Genomic DNA, 22,168 nt, shown 5'->3' with positions numbered 1-22,168 from the left:
TATCACCAAAAAAATAAAATATCTCCAAAATAAATAAATAAATCTTTAAAATTCCTTAAAAAAATATCTTGCCAAGTGGTGAAAACCTAGAAACAAGTACTACTTGAGATCTTTGCATCCATGTCTATCAAAATCTTTCTTTGTGCCCATAAACCATTCACTTTGTATTGTTTTTTGTTTCCTTTCTTGGAACTGACTCTTGTTTACATCTAGGAGGCCCAAATTATATAGATTATCGAGGTCTCTTAATTGCTTAAGGTTTCTTTGGAAACTCTCTAAATAGTATTTTTTAACACTTCCTTTTGCATCGAGTGTTTCTCAAGACTTATCAGATACTTTGGTGACAATCTAGGATGTTGTGATATTTATCACTGGTAGACTGGAGTATTTGAAAAATAGGCATGTGACTTTCACACATGCACTTACATTGAATATTAGTTGAGACTTGCTAAAAAAAATTTTGTTGTGTAATGTCTATGTTGAATTCTTTCCTAAGAATTCCATCCCTAATAGTCTCTTGAGGATGTCATGAACTAGAGGAGTGGGGGCATGGGGCATGTTTTCCTTTAATTTCTATTTTTGGGTGTACTTTGTTAGATTTTAGGTGTCATGATTATCTTACTTGACCTAATTGACACTTAGCATCCACAACATTATGTCCTTGTCTATTTTTTAAGTACATTCTTATGACCATCTCAATATTTTATGTTTTGATACAAGCATAATATTGTTACACTAAACCTAGGGAATCTAACTGCATCGTTGTCTTAACCTTTATGTCTTTGATGCATAGCTTGGGTTCTCACACTCCTATCAAATATATATCATATTCATATCCTCATAGTTATGCTAGTGATGATTGTATGATATTTTGATGTCCTTCATAAAGCTCAATGATAAAAGCTAGGACCTACTTATATAACCCTTGTAATTGCACCTATGCATACTACTTTTCATTCTAGGGTTTCATTTTTAGATTAGCTTTTCCTTTTGTGTGTTGAGATAGTCTTGTTTATCTTTTATGGGTATGTTGGTCAACTACATCCTTCTCCTTGATTCTTCTCAAACATGTCTTCATATTCTTTTGATCCTGTCATCTCACTGCTTCTCTTCTTTTCCTATCATCACAATGGGTTAATCTAATCATCATATCTAATCTATCAAAGTGTTAATATTTTAAACCATGAGTCCATATCATAACATAGATCTAAGAATATGAGAGAGACATAAATACATCCATGAGTATATCAACATAAGATGTGCATGCATAAATGCTAAAAAAAAAAGATGCATCCATCACATAAGAATAAAAGGAGACACGTAGACAATGTTAAACTCAAAAATTTCAAGTATACATCCAACATGAGTAAAAAATTTGGATTGATGTCTCAAAATGATACATCAAATTGTTATGATCAAGACATAGAACTCTAAGATAAATCCTAGGTCTAACTCTCTCCCTTCTAGGTTTGATGTCATTGTAAAGGAGGTGTCTAATTCCTATCTGGTGGTTTTGCTTCTCTCTTTGATTTACTTGCTCTCTCTAAGTAGTGGGGCACTTGTCACTCCAAGGGCTTTAGTCCTATGTAGGCACCATATTAGTATGCCATTCTCACCTCATGCCTCTCTACATCCTTCCATGCTTTAGCTAGGTCCTCTCATTGGTTCCTCTCTCTGTCTCTTAGGCCTCAACCCTAACATCTTCTAGCTCTTGATCCCTCATGGCTATAGGAATTTGAGCCTATTGGAGTTTTTCCTCTAATGCCCAGATTGACTAGTCTCCTTGGCTGGTGTAGGTGGATCCTAGTGTTGACCTCTTTCCCTTTCCACTTGATACTTTTTAATAAGCCTCTCATCCTCTACTGGCTCCTCCTCCTCTTCTCTAACCCTACTCCTAGATCTAGTCCTACTACTCAATGGACCTCTTGATCTATTGAGTCTATCCCATCCTCTCCCTCCTCTTCCCCCATCTCCTCTATCTCCCATGTCATCTCCCTCCCCACCATTATCCACTTGCATTGCATCTAGGATTGTGAACCTTGGGAAGGGTCTCCTCCCCCTCTCCCTCTCATAATCTAGAGAGGTCTTTGCATTTTTATCCCCTAGGAGGTAATCCCATACCACCTATCTCATGTAGTCACAAAGTGTAACTTAGCATGGGTAAAAATCCCATGTCCTCCTCTCTAAACTTGACATACATGGAAGTCTCTTCCGCAATAGAAATATTCTCCCAAATCCTTAGATGCATGCCCGATAATGGCCTACTATAAAATATGTAGGCTATCTCCTCCCACACCTCTATCCAACCTTCACACCCATCATATGACCTCCACTCAAATGTGGTCAATTCAGCTAATACCTTTCAATAGAATGCAATGTTTTTAATGTGTCACTGCATAATGAAGTCTGAATGCATGTATATCTAGGGTCATTCCCTCTCCTACAGAGGTACATTGGGATGCACCACACTGATGTGGTCCCATTCCCATACTAATGCCAATATGGCCCTACACACCCAACTATTTTTCTCCCTAAATACACTATCATGAATCTCATGATACATGATTTCAAGGATGGTAGGACCCCAAGCCATGTGCCTGAGTCTACTAATGAGGTCCATCACTAGCCTCCCCAATCTACATGTGGACCCTCGCTAGCTCTTATACATGATCAATTCCTATCTAATGAGGGAGAATACTATGCACACCACTAGATACTGGTCTCAATACTTATCCATCATATGCTCCCATACTATGTAGCCTTCCAAGAGTGTGTCATCTTTGAACACCTCTTGTAGGGAAGCTCTACCCTCCTCTAGAGATTGATCAAAATACACCTATGACACACAATGATTTCACATCATCTATGATATTCATGAGACTAATTATACATAACAAAAACAAAATCTCAACAAACTTAGAGGATCTCTGACAGATGGGATCAACAAGATCCTATACATGTCCTCTAGAGTTATGGTAGCCTCTCATGTCGGCAAGTGAAAGGTGTAATTCTCAGTATGCCATTGCTCTACTAGGGCTATCAAAAGGCCATGACTTTCCCAAATATGGGGCAACCATAATAATTCTCCAAACCCCATTGCCTCAATTGTAGCTCTCTTTGAAACATCTAGTCAGGGCACACATCTCAATCCTACCATCTCAGGTGCCCTAATGGAAAGTGCTAGAAATACCTCTTTCTTAGGAAACCTACATTGGACATGGCTAAGTTGATGGTGAAAATGGGAATTAAGGAAGCATTGAAGTACTTAGAATAGGATGGGGTATAATTAATAACACTTCAAAGAAAAAATGAGATCCTAAAATGATATTTGAGTGAGGTTGTTGGTCCCCTAGATCCTAAACATCTCAAGGAAACTTTGAATGTGGCATTGGAGAAAAGGGATAAGGAGACAGTGTAGTTAGATCCATTTTTTAGAGCTTGTTAGCAATGGAGAGAGAGTTTTGAAGAAAAAGGTGTACAAATTATATAAGGAAATCTAAAGCTACTACACCATGTGCAAGATAATGTCAATAGGCTAGTGGCCATTTTGAATCAAGATATTACAAGCACTACAATTGATCAAAGGGAAAATATATCAGATATTAAGGGAAGTATATATAAAGGAAGAGTTAGATAAGATTGATGATTGGATAGAGAAGATTATAGATGGCAATAAAGTGATGGAGACATTACACGTGGAGATTCATAAGCTCAAGAATCAAATCCAAGAGAAAATTTTGGAGGTAGACAAACATTATAGTGATGCATGTTTAGACATTTTTGAAGATGATTCAAGGGAAAAATTGATGGCTATACAGGTAGTAGTTGAGAAATTTTAGAAGATTTTTGAAGAGGCTTTTAATGATGATGAAATTGCACAAGCATTTAGAACGGAAGAAGCATTATTAGGCTTGGATGTGAAATTAGAAGATTTTGCAAAGACTCACATTGAGGTGGGAAACTACAAGATAAAGTGAAGGAAAAATATGAATCCTTAGATTTTATAGATGTAGCTCAAGTCATTGTGATTATTGAGAAATTCAAGGACAAATACCTAGACATAGCTCTGGTATAAATGGGAACAAAACTTAGAAGCTAGAATTTTAGTTTTGACACTTGGTGAAATTTTGCATTTTTTGAACCAACTTCCTAAGTGTGCATGTGCATCAGGTGTGTAGGTGCACTTTTTTAGAGGTGTGTTAGAATATTTTGAATAATTTAGAGTTGCACCAATAGTTAACTACTAGTTCTAAATTTAGAACTTCTCATGCATCAGAAGTGCATTCTGATGACAGTTTAACTCCTACAAACACCTAGTGAACATGGAACTTCTATTTTTGACACGTCCAGACACTCCTACATCATCGAAAGGTTTTCTTCTTCTTATTTTCTCATGATTTCTTTGTTTTAATATATGTAAAGGCTCATGCATCCATTCAATAATATAAATATGGATGGAGTCCTACTTAGCACCAATTAGAGAGTTAGTTTGTACATAAATAGATTTATTTTATTAGCTTAAAAGAATATGTTTGCATAAGAATATCTCTCACTCTCAACAAAAATTAAGGAGAAGATTTCTTATAAATTTAGGAATGTAATATGTATTCTTGGCTGCCATTATTTTGATGCAATAATATATGTTGTTGGTACTTGCATTTGGAGTGTAGTGATTCTTGCCTAAGTGTTTTATATTTTGTGAATGTATGTTCATGGAATGTAATTGAGCCAATAGTTTTATTTCAATATTTTGGTTGTGCGATCATTTAATTTTGGTGTTTGCTACGGGATTACAAATTTTGCTAACATACTTAGTTTGAGAAGAGATCACAATATTGTTCTTGCATAGATTTTCATCTCACATGAGTACACTTTCTATGGTCTTGTGATCTGATGAAAAGTGAAACATCTTATGGTTACTGAATTCCCATTGATGATTGCATCAGTGGAATCAAGGAAGTGTTGCTCCTATTTTTATTAGTTACCCACCAATATTTTCAATAGCTTAACTCATAGACATGTTGTTTCTGTAGCTTATGTCTGTTAGGAATTTATTTTCATGTTATTTGCTTAAACTTCTTGGTACCCTATCTTTGTTATTTGCTTTTACAAACACCTGGTTAATTTAGGAATTCATATAGTTGCATTGTTAGATTGCATTCATTAAAAAAACAAAAAATACAAAAACATATTTATTTTTTTTGTGTGGCTATTCTTTTGAGACAAGTAGATTCAAAATCGTATCTAAATTGTTTAGAACTAGAAAAGGCCTCCCTATGAAAAATACATTTATCTTCAACTGAGCAGATTCTAGTAGGTTGCAAGATTGCCTAGAACCTTGGAGTTGATCCTAGATTAACTTTTCAAGTGAGGAGTTCAAAAGGATTCCTATCGTTAAGCATAATGAAAAATAATAGCTCAACAAAAGTGGTGCTAGAAGGAGGGCCCTTAGCATTCATAATAGAAGGAAAAATAAACTTGCAACGTCAAAATTCTGCATTTTTTAGAAGTTCAAAGAAATTTCTGAGCTTCTGAGCTTTTGAGGTGCACTATCTTCCAAGATGTGCCTTTATTTTGAGAAAGTGTACTTCTTTAGAGGTGCACTTTTTCTAGAATTGATGCAAACTAGAGGATTCTAAACCATCATCCCCATTTCAATGAGCTTTAAGATCTTCACCAAGTGCACACGAGTTCCTTGAACTTAGCCATTTTTTCAAGCCTCATAGTGACAAAGGATTCCATCAATTTCTACCACTTCCATTCAACATTTCATCATCTTCTTTAGTCCCACCACCACAAAAACCACCCATCATTCCACCAAATCCTCCAATGGCCTTTTTTGCAAATGTTGTAGACTCACCAATCAACTTGATAGGTGTACTCAATGATCTTCCTAAGAATCTTGAGAAGTTTTGCCCAAGGTTCATCTATAGAGAGACACAAACTATTGATGAGCACATTAAGGTATTCAAGGAAATTTGTAGCCGAAAGTAGATTACTACCAAGAATTTGGTTCTTTGCTTATTCTCCTACTCTTTGGGGGAAGTTTCCTTTAATTGGTATGTTAATTTTCTAGCTGGATGTATTGGAGACTAGGATACCTTTGAAAAATTATTCTTGTAGCAATTCAAAACCTTCATCAACCTAGCTGTGATACATCAACAATTCATATCAATCAAAAGGGACCCAACTGAGACAATTGTGCACTTCAACCATTACTTTCATATGGAATACCACAAGCTGGAAATGCCATACACCATACCAATTAAAGATGCTATTCTAATTTATCCAAATGTTATGGCCCATCTTACTGTTATTTTTATAAGAAGACTTCTTGTAGAAAATATCAACACATTGGATAAAGTCTTCATGGAAGCAATTACCTTTACTAAGCAAGCCAATCCTAATGGAGGAGGATTGATGCTTCCAACTCAAGCTATTACAACGATGCCAACATATCTTGTTAGATCACCTATGATGCCTAGCCAATTCATATCTATGAATCCAATTCCATTGCAATAGGAAGTTTCTCTACAAAACCCCACTTTAACAGATCCAAAGTATGAACCTTTAAAAGTTTCTTTCTTTGAGCAAAAGGCAGTAGCTTCTGCTGAGGAAGACAAAAATTTTGCCTCTAATTTTGGTTAAATGAAGAAGACCATATCACAAATGAACAATGAGTTGACTTGTTTAAGGTTTTCACAAGGATAGAGAAAAAATTCCCAAAGAAACAATTTTGTTCCTTACAACAACAACAACAACAACTATGGTCATAATTACAATAGGAATTTCAATGGAAACAACAATGCTAGAATTAATAATGGAGGAAACAATTTAAATCCTCTTGATTATAATAATGACTTCCAAAGATAGAATCTACAATGGAACACTTTTTTGAATAATGGAAGCATTCCTACAAATAACAATAACAATAATGTTCAGTATATAGACATCAATCAGTATGACAATAGTCAAAATGCACCCAACAATGACAATTCATACTACAATGGAAATCAAGACATGAATCAAAATTCACAAGTGAATAACAATGTCCCTCATGAACAATTTAATGCTATGCTACTAGAATCTTATGATTCTACACAAAACACAAAGGTGGAACAACTAGCCAATGAAGAATTCTTTTTTCCATTTAGTCAAGAACCAAACATTCAACCTAAAGAAATTCTTTCTTTTGCAATGATAATCAAAATACTTACAATCTACGAAGTAGAAAAGAACCTATGACAGATAGAATTCTACCAGCATTACAACCAACTCCATCCAATCCAAGAGTGCATAAAAACTTGGTACCAATCAGGCCACCATATGGAGAAAATGTGTCAACAATCTTAAAAAATCCTGCCTAGTCTATTGAAAAGTATAGTGCGATGGAAGATTTAAAATGAACAAAGTCCAATATGTCTATACTTGACATGTTGTAGAATTGTCCCCATTGACAAGAGGCGCTAATGAAAACTCTTAATCATACAAAGGTACCCCATAATACAAGTACTATTCCTCAAAAGAAAACATCTCAACAAGTCAATGCTTCAGAGGAAATGCCAACTATGTTTAAAGACAACGTTGAGGTGCCTCTATTTTTGCCTTGCATTAGGATATATGGGAAGAATATTCATAATTGCCTAATTGATTTAGGGGCCTCTTGTAATTTTATGCCACTATTGATAGCACAAAGGTTGGGAGTCACTTCTCAACCCTCCAACCAAATAGTGGTACAATTGGATAAAATAGAGGTGAAAGTCATTGGTGTGTTGAAAGATGTTCAGATATAGTTTACAGTTGACCCTCAAATTCAAGACATCATTAATATACATGTGGTTGACATTCTCAAAAATATGGACTACTACTAAGAAGAGAATGGACAAAATGTCTAAGAGGATGATTTTCTATAGATTTTACTCAGTTCTAGTTATCATGGAAAGGATTGAACAATCAAATCAAGATAGACATAGAGCTAAAACTAAAAACAATGATTACAGAATATAATGTGCCTAATGAGGTTGCATTTTTACAAATAGATTTTGGCTCTTATAAAGTGATGGATTTTGATACAACTTCAACCAAAATATTAGATGATTAAGATGTAAAATCTGGGATTTTAATCCCAAGGGTTGAGATCATAACACAGTTCATAGACAACATGGTGGCTAACTTACAATGTTTAGGAGAAGAAACTAACCCATGTATCCTCCTCCCAGGATTTTTTCAATTGTATAAAGTTAGTTATTCAAATTTTAAATTTTCATTATGCCAAGAATAAATTTCTAAGGTATTAACACAATGATGGGACTAAAGAGTGGAAACATTCCAAAAGATGAACCTGTAGAAAATCAAAGTCGTACAAACATATTAGAATCTATAAAAAAGGTTGAAGAGGAAATTGAAGATCTAAATGCATCATACAGTGATACTTCCTTAGATGGTGGGGGTTTGTCTTCTCCTCCACTAGGAATGACCAAAGTCCAAAGAAGAAGATGTTACATAAAAGGTCAAGGATGTACTTCAATACTCATCCATCCTCAACCCAAAGTGGATGAAATTACAAAGCTGATAGGGGAAATTTAGGATAAAAAAGAAAAAAATACACTTCTATTATCAAGGAGTAATAGTGAAAAATCACCAAGTCCACCTCATGAAAGACTACAGTGGATCCCCAAGAAACAATCCTTTCAAGCCCAAGTGAAAGAAAAGCTAAGGAAGAATAAGCATAAGGTTAAGAAACCCAAAGAATATCTGATCTAGACACCTCATTTCAACAATTCTAAATGCAAGTTAGGAGTTGGTGCATGTATTGAGTTGATCAATCCAAAAATTAAGTCTTTCTACATAGCATATTTATTATAGTTTAGATGTACTAACAATGTTGTAGAGTACAAAGCATTGATCTGAGGAATTCTTTTTGCATTGGAGAAAGGAATCATAGTTCTCATAGTTGAGGGAGATTCTTAGTTGGTTATAAGACAAGTAAAATTGGTATATTCTTGCAATGATAAAAGGTTGCTTACTTATAGAAAAAGAGTTTGGGATTTAATGGATGATTTTGAAGCTTTGAATATTAAGTCAATTCCAAGGAAGAAAAACATGGTAGCAGATACTCTCACTATTTCAACTAGCGCATTACAACCTGTCAAGAGAATGAAATTGAAAATATTTTTAGTCAAATTGGTTGCTACTCCATCTATCTTGGACAATATTACAAATTTCCAAGTTCAAGACAATCAACATATACTCGAATTTATCATGTGCAATGGCCACTTTAAAGGGAAGGAGATTGATGACACTATAGACAAAAAACTTGAAGATGATGATGGGATCCTAAACTTAAAAAACAACACTATTCCTAATGGAATGGTTGAATTGGAATATATTTTTGATCATGATGAATTAGCACTTAACAGAAGAATGGTCAAAGAAAAAGGGATTGAGGAATGTGATTCATACAATTTAGTGATTGATGAAGATCCTAGAATGGTAAGGATAAAAAAGGCATGCAATGCAAAAGAAAGGGAAGATATTATAAAATTACTTATAGAGTATAAGGATTTCATGGCATGAGTTACAAAGAGCTAAAATAATATGATCCTGAGATTATTACACATGACATTCCATTGAAACCTAATGCAAAACCTTTCTGGCAAAGACAAAGGCCTGTTAATCCTATCATTGAACCATTGATAATGAAGGAAGTTAAGAAGTTGTTTGATGCAAAGATCATCTTCCCAATTCACCATTCTATGTGGGTGGCTAACTTGGTTCCTGTATGAAAAAGGATCAAATAGATTCATCTTTGCATAGATTTTGTAATTTGAACCTTGCATCTCAAAAGTACAATTACCCTTTGTCCTCACTTGATGAATTTCTACAAATTTTTAATGGTTTAAAGATGATGTCTTTCTTGGATGAATATTCAAGATATAATCAAGTAATGGTTGATGAAGAAGATAGGATGAAGATGACCTTATCAAGTAAATGGGGAACTATTGCTTACAAAAGAATGCCTTTCAGGTTGATTAATCGAGGACCTAAATTTCAATGAGCAATGGATGAAGCTTTTAAGGGATTGATAAATAAGTTATAGTCATCTACATGGATGACTTAACTATCTTTTCAAAGGATTGAAGCACTCACCTTGCTATTCTAAGATAGGTATTCAATAGATGTCATAAATATGACATATCCCTCAATCCCCAAAAATGTTCATTTGGGGTTACTAAAGGAAAGCTCCTTGACCATATCATCTCTAAAGATGTAATCTCCATTGATCCTAATAGAATTGAAGCTATTCTAAAGTTATCACCTCCTCATAGTTGAAAAGAACTTAAGTCTTTCTTTGGGAAGATAAATTTTATGTGAAAAATCATAAGTGAATTTGTAGAGAGAGTTCATGCCCTTAATGATTTACTCAAAAAGGGAGCTAAAATAGAATGAGTTCCTAAGATTAAGAAATCAGTTGAGAATATCAAGGTGGCCATTTCTATGGCCCCAGTACTATTGAGTCTAAACTATGGACTACCTTTCAAAATATGCTCTTTTGTTTTAGAACATTTATGTGCTGGGATTCTCATGCAAAAGAAGGAAAAGGAAGATGAAAGACCCATTCTCTTTATGAGTTGCCTTCTGAAAAGTGTTGAGTTAAACTATTCTAACCTCAACAAACATTCTTTTTCTTTAATCAAAATGGTAAAGAAGTTTCTCCATTTTATACTAAGGAGCAAGGTATATGCAATTGTGCTTGATCCAGTGGTTAATACATTGTTGATGCAAAATGAACTTTGTGAAAGATGAGGAAAATGGATGGAAATCCTTTAAGAATTTGATTTAGAGATTCAACCCATGAAGTTAGTAAGAGACCAGGGATTATCAAAAATAATAGCGGATAACCAAATCTAAAATGAGAAGAAATTCTGGTTTGACGGTGAAACAAATTAGAAAAATATTATAGTATCTAAAGCTTATATTGACTAGGGTATAATAATAGATGCCTAGTACCAAGATATTGTTTGCTATCTTTTACAAAATTACTAGCCCAATTGGATGAATAGTTCACAACATATGGGACTCAAAATGAAGTGTGAATCCTACATCTTGCATGATAGAAAATTATATAAAAGGAACTATAAATCAATTTACTTAAAATACTTGGGATATGAGGAAGTAAAAGAAGTTTTGGTTTAATTTCACAATAAGTATGGTATAGGGCATGGTTCAGTAGAAGCAACTACTCATATGATTTTAGGATTGGGTTATTTCTAGCCCATGGTATTCAAAGATACTTTTGTGCATGTGCAAACTTTTCATATTTTTTACACAAGTACTAATAGAGAAAGGAATCTACCAATTCCATTATAACTAGTGTTTGAGATACACCCCTTTGCAAAGCGGGGGCTAGATTTTATTGGTCCAATGAACCCAACATCATCAACTGGGCCAACTTTTATTCTCACAACTACTAATTACTGTACATGCTGGAAAGAAGTAGAGACTTTAAGAAATTTCATAGCTAAGGTGCTTCTAGCTTTCTTGGAGGAACACATTGTTACTAGATTCAAGATGTCATTTTCCCTAGTATGTGATAACAAATTAGCTTTTGCATCAGTATTCCTAACTTAATGGGCACTGGGAAACCAAGTTATTATCAAATTCTCTTCAAATTATTATCCATAAGGAAATGGTGTGGTTGAATCTACAAACATGAACTTGATCATGGCAATAAGACATTTGTTGAAATAAAATCATAAGGATTAGCACATTCAACTCAAAAAAGCACTGTACACAAACTGAGTGAGGGTCAAGAATGGTTTATGAGCATCTCCATATCTTCTTGTCTATGGACAAGAGCTAGTATTCCCACTTAACCTCAAGATTCCTATTTTGAAATTCATGAGTGGGTATGTTGAAGTTGCTAATAGAATACAAACTAGATTGATGAATCTTTTAGAGATGGATGAAAAGCGAATAGCTACTTTGAAGCATATGAAAAAACATCAAGTTGTCATCAAGAGGTGGTTCGACAAGAGGGCCATGATAAATTATTTTCGAATATCTAACCTTTTTTACTTTGGGACAAGGAAAAAGAAAAGTCAAGAAGCCACACTAAGTTTCAATGCTTGTGGATCAGTCTTTATTAGATCATGGAAATTTTGGGAGAAAATACTTTTAGACTAAGTTGCTTACAGGGGGAATTGGTTCTGTTGCCAGTCAAAGGGAAATTTCTAAAGAATTTCTTTGAAGCTTAAAAGATAAATAAGCTGCAAAAAAAAAAAAAATTATGCAAGTGTGTTTATTTATGCAAGTGTATTTTTTTTGGTTGCATGTTTTCTTTTAGTTGTGTGTTTATTTTCAAAGTTGCGGCGGTCTAGGGGATAGGTGCACTCAAGATTTGATCTTGACATATATTACTAACCATTATTTTCATTCTAATTTTTGGGAAGAGGTATTTCTTTGTCAAAAAATGTTTATGATTTGTTTCTTATACCAACTGAGGAATGGATGTTACTTCCAGTAATAGGGGACTTTCAATCTTGGATCCAGGATTGCAGATTAATAAGTTCTCAACACTTTGCAAATTTAAAGATCGATTTTCTTAGGTTTTTTTGAACCAAGGTTGAAGGCAGCAAGGAATAGTCCAAACCCCATTGGTTCAAATAGAAGGGTGTTCTCAAAAGAATTGCTAAGATCATTATTTGGTGTGAGAGTTTCTAAGAGATTCTTAAAAGAGGAATGCAAGGGATGTTCACAAAAAAATTGAATCTAAGAAATGACACCAGTCTCTTGGCCACACAGTCTAAGTGTGGTTAGGGTATAGAAAAAATAATAAAGAAAAGGTGTTAAGAATGAATGATTCTACAAAGTTGTAGATGTAGACATCTAAATTTGATTACACTATTTTAGTAATCCTATTTAGTTATCTAAAAAGGCATTATTAATTAAATTTCTATTTAATTAATCCTTTGTCATCCCCTAGTTGATTAATTTAATTAATCATCTATAGTCCTAATTGATAAATCAAATAATCTATTATTTATCAATTAAATCCTATTCTTCTATCTAATTCCAAAAATCCCCATTTATTAAATAAATCTATTTGATAAATGAAATCCTCAAATTCAAAAACCCCTAACCTATCTCTAATCCTCCATTTAGCCTAATCTACCCCATCCACCCATACTAACCAAACTTAGCCACTAACTCACCCACCCTCATTAATGTCATCCACTTGCACATCTCTAACATCCTTAATCTAATCCTAAACCCAAGCTTAATCCACCCCCTAATGTTGTCACATTCCCTAAACAAGTTTAAGACTTTCCTAATCCAAACCAAAGTCTCCCCTCAAAAAACCCAACCACTAAGTCATGAGTGCTCTTACAAAACATAAAAGACTCTTACAAGCCCACTCATGACTCTTACATCCATCTTACACACTCTTCCCTCTTCCACACTCATTCCTCTTACATCCCTCTTACATACTCAACCCCACTCATCATGCCTTTAACCAACCCTTTACCCTACCCTCTCACACTCATCCTCCTTGTGACAAGTGTCACCTTCCCATTGGTGCTAAACAAGCACAATCCATGTGCTCTCCTTTGAGTGCATCCTAGCCCTCCTTAAGCCTTCATCCATCCTTGCATCTAAGCCCTCCATCCCTCTACCCCTTAGCCTATAAATTGAATCCCATCCCAAGCCATTTCATCAACAATCTTTGAGCTAAAGTTACCATGCTATTTTGAGAACCAAAGCCATCAACCATACCCTTATACTGCCAAATTGAGAGCTCACAAAGCTACCAATTTGCCATTACCCATCTCCATTGAAGCAGCTTTTGAGCATCTTGAGCATACATCCACAGCAAAAGGACACATCTACAGAATCAAGAAAGCATGGAGTGCTTTTTCTTGTGAGGTTTGCACTTCTTGTTTTCTTCCTTTGTCTAAGCATATATGTGAATTTATTTTTTGGTTTGTGAATGTTTACTTTATTTGTTAATGTTCTTTGCATACTAATTCTTGTTCTACATTTTGGCACGCCCAGTGGGACCCCACTATGGGTCATTTAATCATCTATTTTCATCTATATGTCATTTTTCTAACCATCTAATGTTTGTTGTTGTTTGAGTGTGTTGTGAGGGTGTTTTGTTTATTTTTGCAGGTTAAAGAATGCACTTAGGAAGAAAAAATACCAACTAAAAAAAAAATTTCGCGTTTTTCAGCTTTTTTGGCGCAGTTTTGGCATCTGCAACTTGTTTTATCTGCAAAAATCCGCGTCTGCAAAAATCGATGTCTGTGAAAATCCGCGTCTGCGCAAATCGACATCTACGAAAATCCATGTCTGTGCAAATCAACATCTGCGAAAATCCACGTCTGCGAAAATCGACGTCTGCAAAAATCTGCGTCTGCGCAAATCGACATCTGGGAAAATCCGCGTCTGCGAAAATCGTCGTATGCGAAAATCCGCATCTGCGCAAATCGGCGTCTCTGCTTGTCACTTTTTTTTTGTGCCGCAAAATTTGTTCTGTCGTCTTCGAATACTAGCATTTTTACGCGTAGAAAAAATAGCAAAAAAAGTTTTAAAAGAATTTCCCATAATTAAGCTCTCATTTTTGAAGATTTTGGCTAACTAACTAAATTGCTTTTTTTTTTTTGTCTCATTGCAGGTTGGAGCACATATGGAACCACTAACCATGTTTCTTGTAGGTTTTCATGTTGCTAAAAAATGAACTTGAATGTTTAACCATTTGTCTTTGAATGCATGTTGCTAAAAAAATGAACTTGAATGGTTAAACACATTTTCCATTGAATGAATGTTGCTCAAAACACACTCTTGAATGTCATGGATTAAAATCAACTTTCCTTGGAATGCATGCTTAAAACAAAAAATCCAATCTTGAATGCCAAGGATCAATTAACCATTAAAATATCAAACACTTCATTTGGAGCTTCTAAAATTGAACAAAACAAATATCTTTTTCACATGCAATCTAGGTAAAGTTTGATTTTTGGACATTTAAGAAACTTTGTTAAGTTAAAATACAAATTTACAAAAATCAATTTGAGTAGTTCCTTGGACTTCACTCTTTTCTAATCACCCATCAAATATTAACCATTGGTTGCAATCTCAGCGCCATTTATGGGGATGGGTCTACTTGAAAAAGGTGTTAAATGTTCCACAATCTAACTCACTCACTTGGTCTTTGAACGTTTGCTTTAACTTTCTCAAAATTCTTAAATGGCCAAAACTCTAGATTAAATCGATCACACTTCAAGTTTGGGCACTAAAATTGAACAACAACTGACGTGGAGAGCCTCTGGGCGTGCGCTTGAAATCGAATCTCACACACTTTTGTTTTGGGCTTAAAACAAACTCACACTCTTGAATGCCTTAAAGAAAATTAATCGATACTTGACGTGGAGGGCCTTTGGGCACGCGAGTTTTCTTTTGTTGACCCTAACTCTTCTTATTGTTTGCATTCTTCGATCGATTTACTTTTGTTGGCGCTTCAAGTTGGAATTGAACATTGTCTCTTAAACATGAGTGCTTGCAAAGTCTAGATTAGCACACATAAGAGTCAGTTGGTAAAAGAACAAGCGTGTTTTTTAGCCCAAGGTCATCCAAGTCTTCTCTCCCCTTGTCATCTTTCAAGGCCATCTTGGGTGCATAAGATTAGGATCCAAAACCTTGTTTCTTTTTAGGAGGCCTGCTTGGGGATTTCATCACCCCTTGGACGACCTCAACTCCAGCGTTTCAGCGGAGTATAAGAATCGGGAGGTGAATCGAAAGACACCTCTCTTGGGATCAAGATTTTGTCATTCGGGCTAAGCCTCAAGGAACTTTATACCCTTGAGAAGTGAAAGAGAAGAAGTGGGTTACCACTCCTCTCGGCTGTGTGACATCCTTTTGGTCTCATCTACGGATTTGGGCCTCACGTACCTTGTGTATATCGAGGACTCCCTAGCTAAACCAATTGTCTGCCTTGCAAAAAACTATCTAGGATGTTAATGTGTTTGGAGTGACTAATCGAAACATTTGTAGAACATACACACTCCTTAGCACAAGTATCACATTCTGAGAACCACAAACTTCTATCTGGGTGTTCCTATCTATTGCTTGTTTTTATTTTACTTGTTGAATGAATGTTTGCCAAACTTGGTCAATCCTAGCTTAGGGCACACTTAGCGTAGTCACTGCCTATTTTGGAAGTTGAACAAGTTGAAGCAAAACAACTAAGATTTTTCCCAAAGCTAAGCAAATTCAGGAATTTATGTTGGAACAACCCAAACCCAAACAGAAGTTTCACAAGGTCAAACTCAAGCCATCTCTAGCATACCAAGAACTTTCAGCCAAGAGAAAAGAAATAACACCAAGCCCACGAATTTCCAAACTCCACAAAGCAGAGGACAAAGCTACCGATGAAGCACTTCAAGAAGCCTGGTTAGAGTGCACCATCAAATTTAGCCAACATCCAGGAGTTAATCCTGCTTATGCCTTACCAAGTAGGCATGATTTCTATGATTAGACACCCTTGTTTCTCCACATCTTCTTGGATAAGCCTCACTTTAGAGTCATCTTTGTAGAAAAGCCAGCCATCTTAGGTTATCCCCTTAAGCATTATTAGCTCATCCATCTCATTTAGAATCAAACCATCTAGCCAGCAATCAAAAATATGCACATCTAAGCTTTCAAAATTGTTGTCACCTTGCTAAAAGTTTGCCATTCCTAAAATCTTCCAAATCCACCAATCTCACCAAGGTTATCCCTTTGACAGAGCTTTGTCTAGGGTAATCTAGCTTTGTCACTTGTTATCCCTCATCACCTTGAGCTAAAGGTTGGGATTTGCAAGTGGTCAATCTTGTGTTCTTCGTAAAGGATCATCAGTCTATCCTTAAGTTGACACAATCACCACCAAGCTTGCACATAGGAAAGCAGACCTTTTGTGCTTTGACAACATATCTTTGAAGTTAGAATCCCCAACCCAATCCTCCTTAGGTTTTGTCATATAGCTTTACCTCAACCTAGGAAATCATTTGCATAGAAAAGCCTTCCCCCTTTTGCATCCATCAGCATTATTGCATCTCATCCCTAGGAGCATTTTTCATGCCAACTGTCACTCGCTTAGCCAAGAAGAAAGAAACAATGGAGCCCTATCATTTGGATCGAACAGCCTCACCCCCCTTGAGCACTCAGCCATCCTTCAGCCCAGAGCAAGATATGCCATCACCTACTGACATTGAAGCTTTCATGAACCAACCAGGAAATGCAGTATTGGTAAACGCCATTATAGACAAAAACAAAGAGACAATCATGGCTAATTTTTGAAGGGACAATGTAGGAACCTTTGACTTTGGAAGACCCCCTCCATTATCAGATCCATCTCACCCATTGTTTGGGTAGCTGCCACCACCCATAGGCTCTTATGATCCAAATTATCCTCAATATATTCCAAAAGAAGAGCCTCCAGCCAATCCATATGACCCAACAAACCCAAACATACCATCATCCACCCAAGTTGAAATTTCCATGCCGCAAGCCAACCCAGCCACCACCACTCCATCCTTGGTTCATACCTCTCCACTCCAAACCCCCTTTACTCAAAATACCTCACCGTTCACCCCCTTCACTATTGTTGCTGCTCCCCAACCCAGCCTTCCAAATCCACCCATCTCCCAAATCAGTGCTAGCATCTTTGGCCAACCTCAGCAATATACAACATGGATGCCACCCATGGGGCCAAGTAATCAACCTTTCATCGCCCCCAGCTTGTTCACCATAGCCCAAAGTACAATCCCATCATTTCCATTAAGTCTTGGGAGCTCAATACCACCAGCCACAAATCCACAAGCTACTACCTTCACTCCACAAAGCTATCAAATCCCACAAGCTACTACCAATCTTCTACCAAGCTCCCAAGTGACCCCAGCTCCCACCACCACTCTACCAAGCTTCCAAATCCAGCCACAAAGCTATCAAACCCCATCAGTTTCATTCCCAAGCTTTCAATTCCCACCACCTCCACCACCAACTAATCCATTACCTCCAATTACCAACTACTTTTTAATGCCACTTCTAGGAGGTAATCCACCACCCCAGCCAACCACCAATTATTTGCAGATGCCATCCCAAATGGGGGCACAACCCACATATATTGGTCAAACCCCACAAGCCCTCTGATCCTTTCCCCAAGCCTCACAACCATCTTATACCTTACCTCCACAAAGCAATCCATTTACCCCACAGCCAGCTTATGTTCCTCAATCCCAACCTCAAATCCCATATCAACAGCAAGCCTCACAGCACATGCAGCAATATGCGCCACCTCCCCCTCAACAACCCGTCATCCACCATGCAGCTTCCCAAACAATGTACAATCCCTATCAGCAAATCCCTCATAACCATCCATATTCAATGGCCCCATCCAGCACATACCTACCTCAAGGCACTCCTACATTGGGGGCACCCCAACCATCACTTATCGATTCAGAGTGGGAGCAAATGAAGACAGCTCTGAAAGCCATCCAAGAAGGGAATGATCCAAAGACATTCAAGTTTGAGAATGTGTGTCCTTACCCATTTGACAGAGCCATTACCACGACACCATTTCCCAAACACTTTGAGGTACCTAATTTGACAAATTCAGAGGAAAAGGAGACCCTGTCACACATATCAAAGAATTTTACATGCATTGCCAGGACGTGACATACAATGATGTCTTCCTCTTGCACCTTTTTCCCAAAAGCTTGGCTGGACCAGCTCTTGAATGGTTTTATAGAATCCCCTATGGCACAATTAAAAACTTTGCTGAATTATTTGAGGCATTTGTAGCCCAATATGCCCATCTTGTTGAAACAGAGCTATCAATAGTTGATCTTGTCCACGCCAAGCAAAAAGGTGGAGAAAGCCTTGCCGAATACCTGCAAAGATGGCAAACCCTTACCACCCGCATATCCTGCACCTTGCCAGAACGCCATGTGGTGAAAATGTTTATTGATAATGCACATCCCAGCTTGGCTCACCACATGACCATGAACTGTTTGCAGACCTATAAGGATATCAAAGAGAAAGGAATGATCCTTGAGCAAGGACTCATCAAAGATGGTGTGGTAAAGATTTACAAAGAGGCCAACCAAAATCAATCACATTCCAATGACAAGTCTAGGTATTGGAACAAAAACAAGCATGTTTCAACAGATGGGGTTACTGACACCAGACATGTGAATATCGTTGGTCCTTCTCAAAACCAGTCTAACCCACCATATCAAACAAACAACCAACAAGCTACCAATTACCAACAATGAAATAACCAAAGCTATCAAAACCACAATACAAGACCCAACTTTCAAGGGTCTAACAATCAAGCTAATGCCATCAATGTAGCTGCAGGGCAAAAGCCCAGATTCCAACCTGCACCTAAAAACTATACACCCCTTGGTGAGCCATTGGATGTTATTTTTGATAAATTAGCTAAGGAAAACCTCATCAAATTTCCTCCTACCCAGCAAATTGATCCAAGCCAATCCAAAGCTGCATGGTACAAGGACAATGAGTATTGCAAGTTCCATAGGGTAAACGGTCACACCACCCTCAGATGCATGAAACTGAAAGACTATGTGCAAGACCTCATTGATCAGAAGGAAATCACTGTTGGTGCCCAAACCTCTCCCAATGCAGGCTTAGAGATTTATCAAAATGCTTTTCCTCCACACAACAACCAAAATCCTGGAAAAGCACCTATCCAAAACAACACCAACAACCGCCAGCCAAACCAACAGCGTGGGAAGAACAATGACCACACTTCATCCTATATAGACTATGGTAGCCTTATAGGTTGTATATCTGAGAAAGAGCCTTCTATCAATGTTATCAATATCCGAGGACCAGACAATGAGTGTGCGGTCACCACTCGAAGAGTGCGATTTAACATCACAGGCCCACCAGTTTCATCAACACCATCAGCTCCATCAAAAATTCGGTACAATATCTTCGAACACCTTGGGAACATGCCAGCCCAAATATCCATTTTAGACCTTCTCCGCACTAGTCCTGTGTACAAAGACATCCTTGACAGTGCTCTCATAGAATCTCGTGTCCCTTCTGATATCAATGCTACTAATTTTTGTAATCTTGTTGGACACCTTTCATCCTCATGTGCCCTATCTTTCAAACCCATCGACATACCCGCGGTTGAGCCAGATCACACCCTTCCACTTCGCATAGCCATCATGGTATCCAATTTTGCTGTGAAAAGAGTAATGATAGATAATGGATCAGCCTTGAACATTTGTACCCTAAAATTCATAAAACAAGCTGGGTATACTGAGGCAGATATGATCAGTGAGGTTATCACCATCAAAGCTTATGACAACTTGGAAAGGACCACAGAAGGGACTATTTTGCTACCAATCAAGGTTGGGCCAGTCATTCAAGAGACAGTTTGCCATGTTGTTGATCTAAACCTACCATTTAACATCCTCCTCGGTCGCCCATGGATTCATGTTATGAAGGCCGTTCCATCCACCTACCATCAGTGCATCAAATTTCTGCATCAAGGCACTGAGGTAACCATCCATGCCGATCCAAAACCTTTTGCTTACTGCAATGTAGTTGAAGCTTCATATACAAACCATTTCCCTGGAATAGACATCGGCACAGCCATCGCTAGCTCATACCACACTTGTAATGACACAAAAACCATCCTTGCCTCCACCCTATCTACTATGAAGATCAACAACAAAGGTTGTGGAGAATATAGTCTATCAGATGCATTTGTTGTCGGAGCAATCCCACTTGATCCACATACCCATGGACGACCAACATATCACAAAGATAAGGAGATTCCACCTCCTCGATACAAATAGTTTGGCCCAACCACCTTTGTGTCCTCAAAAACCCCTCTTCATGAGGAGCTCACTCCAGATATCAACAATTGGTTACATAAGGATGCACCTCCAAGAAATCAATCACGCCTTGATCACTTCAGCCAGAAGTATCCCCAACAACATAAGCTCATCACTGAAAAATGGAACTATCAAGGAGGTGGACTAGGACTAGAAGAAAGGGGCATGCAATGTCCCATCGAAGCACATAATTGGGAAATAAAGTCAGGTCTTGGCTTTGGCATACCCACAACTGGGGGCACCAACGAGAACGGTCACGCTTTTTCGAACATCCACCGCGACCTTGTCGAAATCAAAGACATTCCTAAGGAAGTTGAAAAGAGAGCCTATGACGATATCCCAGACCAAATCTTCCTAGGAGACTCTGTTCTCCTAGAACTATCAATCCATCTCATTGACCTACCACTTGCTCATCCACAACTCATAGATTGGGACCAACCAAGTGTCATACATATTGATGAGTTTGCATCAGAGGAAGCACTTCTAAGATTCATGGGAGCTGAAACTCCTCATAAGAAGACAAAGCCAGATTCTGCCTACATGTACAAGCTAGATCCCAAGGGGTATTTTGGAGAAAATCCCCAACCTAGTTTTGATACACCCAAAATTGGAACTAAGGTAAATCTGGGACTAGCTAAGGCAGCGAAGAGAACCCCTCAGCAAGAAAATCCAGAGCCACAAGAAGAACATGAGGATTTAGTATTGCCTCCTCAAGATAATCGACCAGAGGTGTCTTCTATTCTAATAGAGGATACTAGAGAAGTCAACACTGGTTCTTCAGAGATCCCTAGAATTGTTCACATTGCTGCATCCCTATCACAAGACCAAGCTGACCTCCTCTTTGAGGTTTTATGAGAGAACATTGGTCGATTTGCATGGTCATATCAAGACATGCTAGGACTTGATCCAAAGCTTGTAGTTCATCATCTTGCAGTCGATCCAAAGATCAAGCTCGTCAGACAAAAGCTTAGAAAAATGCACCCCAAGGTGGCATTACTCGTCAAAGCTGAACTAGAAAGAATGTTAGCTGCTAAGGTTATCCGACCTATCGACTACTCAGAATGGATCTCCAACATGGTCCCTGTCACTAAGCCTTTTGGTGACATCAGAATCTGTACTGATTTTAGAGATCTTAACAAAGCTTGTCTAAAGCATGATTTTCCCTTGCCCAACATAGATATGATTGTAGATCTTACAGCTGGACATGAAATCCTGTCCCTTATGGATGGATTTTCTGGGTATAATCAGATCAAGAT

This window comes from Cupressus sempervirens, chromosome 4, assembly GCF_028749045.1.
Source record: "Cupressus sempervirens isolate cs-2001-9-10 chromosome 4, ASM2874904v1, whole genome shotgun sequence".
Classification (NCBI taxonomy): Eukaryota; Viridiplantae; Streptophyta; class Pinopsida; order Cupressales; family Cupressaceae; genus Cupressus; species Cupressus sempervirens.
The sequence above is the reverse complement of the archived record's forward strand: the minus strand, read 5'-3'. Positions refer to the sequence as shown.